This window comes from Mesocricetus auratus, unplaced genomic scaffold, assembly GCF_017639785.1.
Source record: "Mesocricetus auratus isolate SY011 unplaced genomic scaffold, BCM_Maur_2.0 Super-Scaffold_15014, whole genome shotgun sequence".
In the NCBI taxonomy this organism is placed as follows: domain Eukaryota; kingdom Metazoa; phylum Chordata; class Mammalia; order Rodentia; family Cricetidae; genus Mesocricetus; species Mesocricetus auratus.
The window spans coordinates 70656080-70671456 of record NW_024429186.1 but is presented as its reverse complement, the minus strand read 5'-3'; the positions used below and the strand labels follow the sequence as shown (position 1 = coordinate 70671456).

Genomic DNA, 15377 nt, shown 5'->3' with positions numbered 1-15377 from the left:
TCTAGAAATACGTGATAAATATATGTTCATCTGTATGAGAAAACAAAAATGTTCGCCTAAGATTTTTTGAAACAAGTTTTTAAAGTTTTAAATTTTATTACATTATTACTATCATCCTCATGATCATCATTAGTACTAGTATTATTATTATTGTATGTCTGTTTCTGTGTCCAGTGACTGCAGCTTCAGATGGAGGCCAGAAGAGGGCATCAGATCCCCCAAATCTGGAGGGGTAAGCAGTTCTGAGCTACCAGATATGGGTGCCAAGACCTGAACTAAGATCCTCTGAAAAAGCTTTAAGAACTTTTAGCCACCAAGCCACCATTCTAGCCCCAAACAGAATTTTAAAAATAGTTTTGCTCATAAAATTTGGCAGGAAAATTCATTGTAATAAATCCATTAATATACCAAAACATTAATACTCTCATATGCGTGCTAAAATGTTCAATAATAATGTGTTTCCCAAGAAGATTAAATGGCTTGGAGTCAATTTCCACCTATGCGATTAACTCTTTTAGCAAAACCACTTCCATGGGTAAGGCATAAGGTACAATTAAGTCTACTACATTGGTTTTGCTGGACATTAATGTGTGAGGTTAATCTCCAATGCTTTTCTTTCTTTCTTTTTTACTTCCGGTCTGTCTTTAGCAAAACTAAGTTTCTCGGAGACTTGGGCTCTTTTCAGCTACTAAAAGTGCTCATTGTATTGCACACTGTTCTTTTCCAACGATAAAAGCTCCACTCGTGCCCATCAGTGGTGCTTCAGGCACACGGTACTCAGGGTGCCTCAAACCAGATCCTGTGACCTACCAAACATCTCAGAAGTGAATGTAATGTAAGTGCCAATGAGGCTGGTCCTTATCTGTAGGAAAGAACCTACAAGATATGCATGGTACCCAAGAGAAGAGGAATGAGGTAAGAACCTCTGAACAGATGGGGAACACGGCAAGGGGTGGGGGGAGTGGGACCTGGGAAGAAGAGAGGGGGTGAAGAGGAAGAGAGTTGGTTATGGGGGAACAGGAAGTTGAGGGGGTGGGGGTAGAATAGGGAGAAGAGGAAATCATAGGATCGAATACAGATCAGGCACCAGAGCGACCTCGAGTGATCTAAAGGGATAACACCAACTGGCAAGCTCAGCAATAGTGGAGAGACCACCTTGAACACCCATTCCTGATAATGAACTTGATGTCTATAACCATCCGGGAGCCTTCATCCTGTGACTGATGGAAGCAGAGGCAAACACACAACTAAGCACTGAACTGAACCCAAGGAACCCAGTGACAGAGAGAGAGGAGTGATGAGCAAATTGGCAAAGAATGGGCTGGCAAAACCAGCAGAGACAGCTGATCTGAACAGGGGAGAGCTCTTGGACCCCAAACTGACAGTGGGGAGGCCAGCATGGGACTGATCTGGACCCCTCAAATGTGAGTGTCAGCGAGAAGGCCTGGGCAACCTATGGGGCCCTGAGCTGTGGATCAGTGTCTATCCCTGGTATACAAACAGTCTTCGTGTGCCTATAGCACAAAGAGGGATGCTCTCTCAGCCTGGACTCTTAGGGGAGTGCCTGGACCCTACCCAGAGTAAAATGACAGACTCTAGATATCCCCTATGTGGAAGGATTTGGCAATAGGGTGGGAGGGTGAGGGGGAAGGGGAGTGCGGGAGGAGGGGAGGGAGAGGGAACTAGGATTGACATGTAAAACAAGCTATTTAAAATTAAAAGAAAAAAACATGCAAAAAAAGAGAAAACAGTCACCCATCTAACTAGTTAATAGGAGCAAAATATTTTTTGGTATTTAATATAAGTCACTACCAAACCGAAATGAAAAATTTAAAAGGTGAGGGGATAGATAAGACCAGATTTGGGAGGTGTTTTTAGCAAAGTCACTCTAGATGGCAGAAAAAAAAGTTTGTAATAATTTATTAAATTTGTTCTTTGATAATTTCAAAAAAACTTGCATTTAAATGAGGTAAGGATGCAGGGAAAGTATGGTATACGATTTCTCAAACAGCATTACTTGTGGGATCCTCTTGGACAGTGTATTGAGGTAGAATTTATGTTGGAAAGTGCCGCAGGGAACTATACTCACTCCTAAGTTAAACAGAAAAAAAACCATAAGTCTAAGCTGTCTCCATCAATTTAGTAACAGATAGACAAGTCATGTAATTATATTCAAAGAGCTTGTTTTATAGAGGCAGTAAAGTAGATATAGTATGCTGAATGGCAGTTCTACAACTATCTTTTGTTTCAGTTTGGTGGCTAATTTCAGGGACCATGAAACTTGCTAGTTTGCCTGGAGCTGGATGACTAAGAAAAATGAACCCAGCATTCAGGAGTACTTTGTAAACCTATAAATTTCAAAGTCTACTTGAAAGACACTTTGGGATCTTTTGTTGGAGTTAGTAAGAGAGAAAGCTGTCTCATTCTACCAAAAACATGCCTTCTATTGACTATGTCAAGGATATTTAGTGGAATCCCAAAGACTAGAGAAAAAGTCCCCATTTTCTCTCTTTTTTCTTTTTTATTAATTAATTTATTTATTTGAATTAGCAACAAGTTTGCTTCACCTGCCAATCCCAGCTCCCTTTATCTCATAGGTAAACATGATTTCATAATTTTCCTCTCAACTTCAGTATGCTAAATGACAAAGGTCAAACATTTAGGATATTATCCATGTCCCTTTCAACATTTACACTTAGGATATGAAGAAAAATCCATCAATGCCTTTAACAATAATTTAGCCTTGGTTCGTAGAAGATTGAGTCTAGTATATCAGGCTCTCAGAAGAATGACACTTCAAAAATGAAAAACGTGCCCCTTACAATCTAACCTTGTTTTGAGGTTTAAAAACTTAAGAGACTCTCATCAAGAAAAATGGATTTTACTTTTTTGCCTCCTTTGTAATGCATGGTAACAAACAAGTTATGGCTTGAAAGTGTTTCGTCTTAATACAGTAGGAAGGTAACGGCTTTTGTTTTAAGAACTACAATTTCAAGTACTCGTAATATGAAAACCCTTTACATAATGCTACAGGCTACAAAGCAAATTCAGTTCAACATGTAGAGTCTGCTACTTCCTAGCCATGCAACATTGACGAAATTACCTTCCTCTCTGTGCTGCAGTTTCATTACTTTATCATGGGGTCAGTCTGGTACCTATTCTCCAAGATTGGGATTGTGGGAAATATCTCAGGCAATAAACAAGTACAGGGTACAAGTGGTGTGTGCTACAGATAGTCAACAATCTGCATTAACAAAATAACCTGGCATTAAGATCTCTTGCTAGGTTTTCTACCTCAGCCCACCTTGCCATCATATACCCATCACTGTGAACAATCTTCATGGTTCTCTCACAGGTTCATCACCATTTTTTAATACATGGTGTGATGCTTCTGACCTACTCTTTGATGGTTCTTCTGTTAGGCTTGGGAAAGATCCTCAGTAGGTAAGAACACTTGGTATTCAAGCATGAAAACCTGAGTTATGGCCATGGCATACCCAAGTGTGACTGCTCACACCTTTAGCACCAGAGATGAAGATCAGGGTAGAAACAGAAAGATTACTGGGGCTTGCTGGGCAGAAAACCTAGCCAAAAATGATTAACACTAGGTTCAGTGAGAGCCTGTTTGAAAGAAATAAAGCAGGTCACTATTGTCTTCCTTTGACTGCTACCCATGAGCATAAATTCGTGCATGGGCTCATGTATGCATAGAACCCCCTGCCCTAGCACACAGGAATTCTTCCCCCAGACTCACTGGTGACCTGGCCAATGGGCCATAAGCTCATTGACTGGTCCTTTCATAGGTAATTTTTAAACTTTGCTTGTAGAACACATTTTCCTGATTTCTACCACTCTTTTGACTATTCTCTTTTTTCTTTTTCTGATTAGAGAACAGAAGTTAGAAAGATCTGAGCTTGATTCTGGCTCAGCCAAATTGCCATCCCTGGTCTCAGATAAGTTAAAAAGTACCTATTTCAAAGGGTCTATTGTGTGAAGTAAAGGCAATATATACTTAGCATGATGCTCACTACATGTCCTGCGAATCTCACCACAGAACACACGTGTTCCACACATAACCAGTCCTATGTGCATTGAAGATCATACCTTAGCATTAACTCAGTCTTTTGTCTTCTTCCTCTAACTATACCATTCTGTCTGAATTAACAGCATTGTCCACCTCATCCACCATCACCGTCTTTGACTGTAACCTCCATCATCCCACCTGAGTCTGGGGTACCCTACCTCGGAGGGGCACTGAGCTCTCTCCACTTATTTCTAGTTACTATGGAACTTCAGATTCTGTTCTGGCCTCGCTAAACAACCACAGCACCCTGCATGGCTTTCCTCCCACTGGTCTTTAGGCCTCCAGTACTTGGTTTTCTTTGCAAACAATGTGGGTCATGCAACTTTCTTGTTTTAATGCTTTGCTGGCTCACTCATAACACGACAGAGTCAACTAGTGAGGCTCCCCTCTTGGTTTAACTTGCAGCTTTTCACGGCTCTCTGATCTTTATTGCCCCACTGTTTCTTCCAGCTACGAAGTTTTAACAGTGTGTTACTATAGAGAAACACATATAATAAATGAGTCTTGAAGAAAAAGTAAAGCGAATAAAAAGATCGACAAGGAAAACTGCGTCCATCTCTGTTCCTAACCTTAGCAGGAGCCCATTCCTGTGATTTTTGCAGTGTCAGTCCATCTTCAAATGCAGTTGGTACTAAGATTTTGGTGTCTATCAGTTTTGTGGTAGGAGGGAAAGACGTTCTTTGAAAGAAGTAGATCCCATGAGGTGGAGCAAGAAACACTCGGATACATATGAAACACCTTATTGCCCAATAGTGAGAATGCTTTAAAGAGGTAGGGGTAGTACTTAATTAAAATAAAATAAGCTAGTTTAATGTGAATTCCTCTAGGCAAGCTGTGATATTTAAAACTCCAACAGTATTCAAAGTTATAGCAATGAGATAATTATAGTAGTTTTATATAAAAATTCCCATAACATTTTAATGCTAATAAGATAGAGTTCATATAAAATATATACTAATGGTGTTTAAGTACAAGATACAATTGGATGCTTCATTTATCTGGGTCATTTTACTTAGTAACGGATAACTTATTATTTGGTTATTTCATTAAGTATTTCTTTCTATAGAAGAATATCTGTCCTGGTTGGTTGTCAACTTGACACAAGCTAAATTTATATGGGAAAAGGAACATCAGTTGAGAAAATTTCACCTACAGATTGTCTGTAGTTAATGATTGATGATGGAGGGGCAAGGAACATCAGTTGACAATCTGTAGTTAATGACTGATGATGGAGGGGCCCGTTCACTGTGGGTGGTACCACTCCAGGTAGCTGGTCTGAGGATGTATAAGAAAGCAGAATGAGCAAGCCAGTAAACAGCATTCCTCCATGACTTATGCCCAGTTCCTGGGTTCCTGCCCTGATTTCCCCCAATAAAGGTGTACGAGCTATATGGTGAAACAGATCCTTTCTTCCCTAAGTGGCTTGTGGCTATGATGTTCATCACAGCAGCAGAAAACAAATAAAAAGACAATGTGTAGTTGTCTGAAATTATGTGGGTATGGACGGGAAAATACAGCAAAAGTAGAAAGTCAACGTGTTTCAGGAAGAGTAGAAACTGTCACAGCAAACAATTTAATGATAAAATATGACTGTTAACCAGAAAGAGTGACAGTGACATATTCCAAAGTCATGACTTTTTCTTTGTGGTTTTCTTTTCTTCTGTCTTAGAGATTATAATTTAATTATATCATTGCACTCCTGGCTTTCCTCCTCCCAAGTCCCTCATATACTCCTTGTTCTCTTTCATTTATTGTTCTCTGTCTCTGTCTCTCTGTCTCTGTCTCTGTCTCTGTCTCTGTCTCTCTCTCTCTCTCTCTCTCTCTCTCTCTCACATACATACACACATTCCTAAATGTAGCCTGCTCAGTCTATATAATGTTCCTTGTATTTGTATTTTTAGGTCTGACCATTTGGCATTGGGTAACAGTGCTGTGCCCTTCCCTCTATTTCTCCCTCTCTCAGTGTTCCTTAGCTACCTGCAGTTGGTTTATTTATTTATTTTTGGGGTGTGTGTGTGTGTGTATGTATGTATGTATGTATGTATGTATGTATGTATGTATGATTGATGCCTCTTGATCCTCCCTCCACTTTAACATGTCGATTGTTGTTCCCCTTGCTTATTTTATGTTAAGCAGTCATGGTGGTGAGACTTTATGGGACTGCTGTATTTGACACAGGAGTAACATAGACTGCATTTTTTGAAGTAGTCATTCTGCCTATAGATTGAGAAAGGAGCAAGAGAGGAAAGAAAAAGAACTGTCAAGAAACTATTGCAATGATTTCATGTAAGAGATAATGGTAGCCTAACACTGGGATGATGTCATTGGGAAGAAGATAAATGGGAAGATTAAAGCTATACATTGATGGGCAGGATATTAAATATGACTAAAAGGGAAAACAGGATCTGGCTTGAGGAACTGATTACTATTTATAAGATAGAAACAAGAAAAACAAATTTCCCTGGAGGTGAAATATGAGAATTTAGTATTTCACTTCTAATGTTATTTTGATGTCACCTGTGAGAGTTCCGAGTGGAGCCTGTAAAAGAAGTAAAGACAGTAAGAAGCTTGGTAGAGAAGTCTAGGATGCAGACAAAAGTTGTAACTTTTCAAGAGAGAATGGGGTATGCTGACCCAGAGTTCACCACTAGATAATAGGGAAGGGTTCACAAATTCTTTTTTCAAGAATTTGAAACTTTAGAACGAAGGATAAAGCTAAAACTGCCAGCAAGGGAAAGAAGTAAAATGGACTGAAAAGCAGAGGGAAATCCAGGTCAATGGAAGGTAAGTCAGGAAAACGCATCAGAGGCAGTTGTAAGAATGCCAAGACAATTTAATGAAGAAAAGGGGCCTCCCCATCAAATGGACCTGTGAAACTGAATATGCACACATAGAAGACCCAAGTTTGGCCTCTATGCTGCTCATATGCAGAACTTAAGAGGGATCAAATACTAAAAATAATAGTGAAACTGAACAATGCTTAGAAGGAAACATAGATGTGCGTCTTTATGACCATAGTTTAGGTGACGGTGTCTTAGACATAATACGTAAGTCCGAGTACCAGAAAGAAAGAAAGAAACCAGGTGAACTAGACCTCATAAACTTAGTATGAACATGTTTGTGTGTGCATTGGTGTCTTCTCCAGGTGCTGTCCCCCTTATATTTTGAGACAGATTTGGGTGGCCTGGATGGCCAGCAAGCCCTGGGGATAGATACCCTGTTTCTGTTTCCCCAGTGCTATGAGGATAGGCATGCATTCATGTTTTTTATGTGGGTACCGGGGGTTGGACTCAGGTCCTCATGCTTGTATGACAAATACTTATAGACTGAGCCATCTTCTCAGCCTCAACATCACCAAAATTTAAATAGAAAGTTATGTTTCCATGTTGATTCATCCTTGGCACTGAACTCATGCTTTTATTGCTGTAGTCAATCAATCTCATTATATTACACCTATCAGTTTAAGTGTTTGCTTTGTTTATTAGGTTGTGAATTTAAAAGTTTTCCTTTACAGTGTTTAATCCTCATTTGTATACTTGCCACCAAACAGTCCTAACCCTAAGTTAGGCCTATTCATTACATACAATACGTGATTGAGATAAAAAATACACCTTTAAAACAAGGAAAAAATAGAATGGGTATTCATATAAAGTATGCTTACTAAGGAGAAGGAATACACAAAGGTTTGTTTATTAACATGGCACAGGGAATGACGCCTTCTGGTGTAGAGGACACAAGATCCTTGTGCTCATAGATAAGCACTAGGGAAACTAGGAATGTTAAGCACGTAGGCTTGTCTCTTCAACAAATGGGATGTGTATATGTGCTTTCCACCCAGATAGCTGGGAGTGGATGTTGTTAACAGCCTAGTAATCTGTGCTATCTGTAGGGCAGGGCCATACCAGAATACTTTAGAATATAATGCTTACCCCAAATTCTTTGCACTCCCCTGGACTTTTATCTTGAGCATTTCTTCTCAGTCAATAGAATCATGCCTTAAGGAATATGTCACCTGTGCTTGTAGCTTGCTGACCTCTGTGATGACCTAGAACACACCAGATTCCTTCCCTAGGCCCTTAAGCTATAGAACGTATTCTTGTGGAAGAGGTCACATGTGCATTGCAAAAGAGATTTGTTTTAGTCACATCTTAAACTTTATTGTGATAATTGTCACCAAAAAATATTTTCTAAAAATGTATTGTACTTAAGTATGTATAAATTAATTGCCCAGTGTCAGACTCTAGAAGTCTCAACCAGCATCAATTTTGTAAGTAAGGCTGAATCAGATTTCCTTCTTGTCCCTCCAGGACTGTCTCTCTGCTGGCCGTAAGGGTTGTAGGGACCCCTACAATATGGGACTAAGACAGTAAAAAGTAAAATTCTTGAGGCTCTGAGACTAAAGAATCAAGAGTGACTATCCTTTACAGTAAGCAAAAATGAATTTATTGTGCTTTTTGACTTAGGAAAATATGTGTGTAATATGTAGAATATGTACAACCCAAACAAGTTCTTAGAGAAAATTTACTTGAAAATAGCTCAAGGCATAGGTCAGGTCTACTGTCATAAAGTGCTGAAGATCTTTGGGAATTTAATATGACTTCCTCAGGTGAAGTAAGTGACTACCCTATTGCTTTGGACTGGAAGGCATGGGCAGAAAAATTTTTCTTAATGCCACACCAAGGTAATGGCAGGGCTGGATCTCAAGGCCATGTTTCCTTATGAGTCCATTAAGGTTTTCACCACGTTCATGCTTTTTTAAGCTTTTCACTTGTGTGTGCTCTAGACTTTAAAAAGAAAAACCATGGAAGACAGAAGTCCAACACCAAATTTTCTTAAACCAATTGACACAAACATCCCTTTTGGAAAATATCTTTAATTGTTGAGAAGTTCATTTCACTAAGCATAAACTCATACAAGAGTTTATAATTTCAGCAATTACATTAATAATCATAAAACCCAAAAGGGTAAGAGAAAGACCATCACTGGCATCTTTCATGGCTAATTAATGGCTTTAAGATAACCAACCCCTTACGAATAAACCAGTAGTAATGCATTGCTAGGGCTAAGCAATGCATAGGGATGCTCTTAATTTGAAATGGCAATGAGATAAATGAATCTCCAGAGTACAGGTAACAGTGGTGCTAAATTTCAGTTGAAATATGTTGAGTAGAGCAGAAGAACCTTTAGTTATCAAGGTTACTTTACAATTGGGCTAAGTTGCTATATGGCTAATTCCTATCATTTAGAAGGTAATAAGTGGTATTAGCCTATTGGTTACATTTCTTATTGCTGGGACACGATCCCTAAAAAACAACATAGGCAAGGATTGTTTTGGGCTCACAGTTTCAATATTTCAGGTCATACTGACTTTCACATGAACTTTAGGATCCATTTTTATATTTTAATTTGGTGAATATTAGTTGAAAACCTCATGTCAAAGACAAGGCATATAATATGGTCATGCTAAGCAATATCAGTCCAGTTTTGTGTGGGCTGATAGCAGGAGTGGGCACTTTTACAATTTCTCTGGTACTTAGCAGTTTTGAAATTATCCAAACCTAGTGTGTTTCATGACTATTAATTAGTTTTTCTATGGCATTTTGTTTGATTACTAATGAATTCCTGCTATAAATTTTTATTTCCTAAGAATGTTCTGAAAACTGACAACTTGTCATTAAAATCCACTGCAATTATCATCAACTGGATCCAATTATGATCAATTAACATAAAGGAGCTCATATACAATGCAGTATTCTTAAACATGAGTATTTTTTTCAATTCACATTAGCAAGATACAAATTGAAAGAAGTGGCCAACCAACTGTAGACCTGGATGTGTATTACCAGAGTCACAAATGTAGCTCATTTCCATTTATGTCATTATTAGAAACTATGATTTGCTGAGGGTCAACATGTGCCATGGACAATGTTAAGTGCTTTATACTCATTATTATATCCTAAGGGCTATTATTTAAGACATACATCATGAAATATCTAGTGAAATACTGAAACTCACACAAAGTTATGCTACAAGCCAGTGATAAAGTCTTGATTTCATCAACTAAGTTTGGCTTCGATACCACTTTCTGAAAGAAAGGCCCAAGTCTGAACACCTCCTGTGGGGCATGGTCAGTGCTGAGGGTACGTAAGATCTCTCCCTACAACTTTCTTTGTACTGTGAGACTTTCCACATATTTTTTTAAAGGCACAGTTGAGAGGCAGAATCTAAGTTCCAAGATTAGATTTTCCCTTGTTATTCATACTCCTTTTCATCAGCTTGGCAACCTAAATCACGGCTCTTCTGGAAGTCTAGTTCTGATCCGTTGAAGCTGAGTAAGAAATTCTACTTATGCTCCTAGAATACCACTTGCATTTCTCTAATGGAGTGTTTAGCATAATATATCCAAACTATCGTCTGCTTAGCCATACATTTTGTCAAACTCAGAGCCTCTTTCTAGAGCACTGCACCGTCTTTGATTTTTTGGCATCTCCAGGAAAAACATGTATCCTTTTGTAGGTGTTCGCTGATACTTGCTGAATGGATGGAAAATTGACCAAGAATAGAAGACACAGAGATACATAAAGAAGTGCTAAGGTTAATATACATGCCTAAATCCAATTTTCATTGCCATTTATCATAAATGATGATATGGCTAGTACACAGAAGAGTACAACTTCTGGACATGGTGAAACATTGTAATTTGATTAATATCATTTTCCAAGTTGTCGGGGGCTTCTTTATTCTATTAAGGATTTAACCATGCACAAAATACATCAAGTTCAAGATATTTGATGTATATAGAAACATTTTCACTGGAAACATTACTGTTTTCAAAACTGTTACGATCTGGTAGACCAAGTATGACACACAAAATGAATGTAAACCAAAACAGATTTTGCTGTTTCCCTGTGTTTATTCCATTGGAGAAAATGAAGACTTGTTGTTCATACCTCCCTGTTTAAGCATCACACTTGAAGAGTAAAGGGGTTAAACAGTGAAAACCCAATTTAAAATACCAAACTTTTAGCACATTCCTTCCCTAGACATCATAAGGTCAAAATGCTAAAAAAAATCACACAATTTAATGATAAAGATATCTGTCAGTTTAAAGGAACTTTACAGGTTATGCATCATATTTTGCAAGTGGCATTAGAAGACATTTACCATCCTTGTGGGAAGAATCTTTACATATGGAGAAATGAGTGGTCCTCACACATGTAAGGCATGCGACTGCTGTATACACATAACTATCAGACTAAGTGTATCGTCTGAAGAATTTAAAGCAGTGTTTCCCAAGAATTTTCTTTTATAATACAGATGAATGAGTTGACAGACACAATGCTAGGGATCCACAGAATAGTGCCTTGTTTCTCTCTTCCGCCTCTACTCTCATATATGTTTAAGTATGTATTTTAAGGAGCCCCTTGCAGTAAAACTGGTAATATGGCCAGTGAACTGCAAGGAGGAGCAATGAGTGTCACTTTGGGCTGAGGTAATGAAAACTCTCTGGTGGGCCTCCAGCTCCCTTTTTCATTGTGGAACTGACTCTGGAAGAACAGAAACCAAAGCAAACTTGGTCCTTGGTTCCTAACATATACACCGTTTGGGGGAAGCCTACAGTCAGAGGGCATGTTGGAGGAAGCATTTCACTCACAAAGCCATCAGGATTGTGAAAGGTTTCTGTTGGTGTGGCTGAATTCTGAACTGTGGAAGGGTGATGCTGAAAATTTCAACATATTCTGAGGAGAGTGCCTAGGTTTAAAAGTCCCTGGGAAATGCCTTATTCACTAAAATACATGGAGCAAATAGTATTATTTTACCATGTATGAGGGAATGATGGGTAAAACCTGGTAAGCATATAGTGAATGCAATTGTCTACTGGAAACTCTTTAAAATATTGTTTTGTAACAAAAAACATGGTTTATGCAGTTAAAAACTAGGTTTTACTTCATAGAAAGTTATTTCCCTTGTGTTGTTAAAGGCAAATAGGTGTTTTTGTAAAATAAGTGCCAATGAACTTATTTTATGGATGAAAATACTTCAGATTAATACACTCATATAAACATCCCATTTCCTGCATTGAACTTGTGACCATAGCTTCTAGCAACACTATATTAACTCCTGCTAACAACAACCATAGTGCATTTTATCCCCTCTGCAGTGTGAATGAAGACAAAATTATCTACTTATCTTATTTTTAAAAATCTACCTTTGGGTAACCTTGATGAACAAAGTGACAATAAATAATAAATATAGTAGAATCTAAGTGTGATGATACACAGAGATCACGTTCACTGTTAGAGAGACTGGAGACCAGAGCCACTGCTAATTCACTCTGCATGGCCCCCTTGAGAAAGATGTCAGCAACACCTGTTAGGAAGGAGCTCTCTTACATGTGTGCGAAACCACACACATTTGCACCTGAATGATGAGATGATTGCAATATGCCTTTCATACTCTACTGAGGACAGAAAGTGATTTTGCAGGAATACACCAAATAATTGATCTAAACACTGAAGACAAACATCAGCTGAGAATTCACAATTCAGAAATGAAAACCAAACATCACTCAGAAAGAGATCAGCCTACAGGCAAAAATTTCTTCTTGTTAGCTTTTGTAATAGGGAGACAGCAGGATGTCTGTGTAAAGGTCAACAAAGCCAAAAGAAAGGTGAATGGGGAAAGAGAACCATTTCTTAATTATTTAAATCTTCAGGGAAAAAAAGATTCTAGCTTCAAGTAAAATTTTACATGAGTCCAATTACGAATTTTGCTGCAGGATGGAGCTATAATTAAAGTCTTCCCTTATATGGGTAATGTGCAGCTGCTGGCAGAATGCTCTAACATCTCATCATATTGACATTAGTTTGACAAAATGTAGTAATCATTTCCTTTTGTGGATGAGAAAGACATCAAGAACACGCATATTTTAATTTGTATGTTAGCTGATCCAGACATAATTATTAGAGGTTACAGGGTATATATGGCACTGCAATTTTCTCCATTCTCCTTTTAGGTAATTGAACGCTTTGCTTATTTTGAATACATGTAACTTGACACAAATGGTCTAAAACAAGGGGTGGAAACAGCAGGAAAGATGAGAGAAAGTAGGACACAGCCACAAACTCTGCAAAAGACAAAAAGTTAGTGCTTTGAAAGATAAAAAATGGCATCAGGATGCAGATGTGTAGGTCTACCTGACACTTACTTCTACCAAATATATACATTTATACTCAAGTAAGAAGTCAGTATCCAGCCAGGCATAGTGGTTCACACCGTTGATCCCAACAGTCTGGAGGCAGAAACAGGCAGATCTCTGTGAGTTCCAGGATATCCAAGAATGTTACACAGAGAAACGCTGTTTCTAAAAGCAACAAATAAAGAAACAAACTAACTAGCTAGTGGTATCTGCTTTTCTTTGTTTACATTTAGTAATAGAGGCATATCCACATGTGAAATCTGAGCTCTTGTGGCCAATTAATGGCAGTGTATTATGTCCCAGACAACACTGAATACTTCCTGGAGACTGTCATATAAGTTTGAATAAAAATTAGGGAACAGCTGATGAAATGAGCTTTTTAGGTAGTAGATCAGAGGAATGGACTAACCAGGCTTGAATCTTTTATGTTCCAAGTCCTCTGAGCTGAGGGCATGTGGAACAAACAATACCATGGTCATCTGGGGCCAGCCACACAGGCACTTGTGTTCATTTTAGCAAGGACTAGGACAGAAATAAACTCCGTGAAATTGGCGGTAAGAAAGACAGAAAGCCAACAAGTGTACAGGGCACATAACCCTGCTGTGAGTCTAGGAGGTCTGGGACACAGTTCAGCTCTAACAGGACAGGATAAAGAACAGAGTCTTCACCTTAAACTTCTCCTCACTGAGGCTTGTCTTCCAGACATGGTCATTTCTACACAGTGGGTTTGAAATGCCCTCCAGATCTGTGGGGGACTAGAAATAGTAGCCAGCAAGACGAAACAACTAAGATCTCTTCTGGTTTGCCAGCGGCAACAGTCTTTTGCATGTTGTTACATTCTAGTCAAATATCTGCATTATTTAACTCAGAACTTTATTAGTAAAATGGGCATCAAAGTATTGTTGTGGTCTGTGGTTGTGGCATTAAAGGAAACAAACCTTTTTTAAATGGCTGATTTTTTAAAATTAAAAACACATTCTGTTAAGTGCTTACATTAGAAATGCATCTTTTAGAAACATCTCGAGGGAGAGGGACTGAGCGGATGTGAGCATCAACACCTATATGCACAGACAACTTAGTTGTCTTTCTACATTCGTTTCCCGATACTTATCAATTATATACTTTAAAGTTCTCAACAGACTTATATAGTAGTTATTTCTTTTAAAAAGGTAAACCTGCGTAAAAACAAGCAAAAATACAAACCGTTAACACACAACAGAAAAGAAAAAGCTCAGATCATTCAAAGGTCAATGGGCATTGAAAATGAATACTGAAAACATTACAAAGTTCTCCCCTCTCAACTGGGAGCCTGGCCAGGCAAATCCACAGGGAGTCAAGTTCTGTGATTATGAGTGAAAGTTGCATTGTCTGTCCCTGTCTGCCCTCCTGCTCTGTGCTCTAATTTTAGACATACTGGGCTTGACAGCATCCCTTAACAAAAAGATCAGCAGTGAACAGCCCTAAATGTGACATTTTTCACCCTGAGAAAGAAAATGATTTCTATCACTTCTTGTGGTTAATTTTAGGTAGACACACACACACACACACACACACACACACACACACACCTCCACCACCACTACTGGGAACTTGATCAATATGACTATGAACACTAATTCTTTTTAATTCTATTTCCCTTTATGTTTCCAAAATATAGTAAGCCACCTTATTAAATGTATCAAAAATATTGATTTTGACTAAAGACTTATTAAAAGTCTTTCAGGTACAATTCAGAACAGTTAGTTCTGTAAATGGCCAATTAGTAAATGCTTTGGGTTTTGCAAGCAATTAGTGCTTCCTTCTGTTACAACTGCTGTTATATCATGAAGCTGTGGATGGCATGCAATTAAGGGGTGTGGCATGTTCCAATATAACTCTTTACAAAAATAGGCTGGATTTGATCAGAGGCCCACAGTTTAGAGACCCCTGCCCTAGTGTCCCAAGGAGTAAGTCAACACAGCTGGCTGGTATCAGAACATAAATACAGAGTATTATTTTGATATATCTCACAAAATACTTAGGCATGGGCAAAAGATAATTTGAAATACACTGTGTTTCATATTTTGCAAAACAAAAGATTAGAAATACTATTGA

At 38.4% G+C, this 15377-nt stretch overlaps 1 protein-coding gene across 3 annotated transcripts in view; it reads right to left on the bottom strand.

Annotated features, from left to right (window-relative positions):
* The window catches only part of Stxbp6 (syntaxin binding protein 6), a 223191-nt gene that overhangs the window by 15015 nt on the left and 192799 nt on the right, over positions 1-15377 (bottom strand). The gene's annotated exons all lie outside the window — the stretch shown is intronic.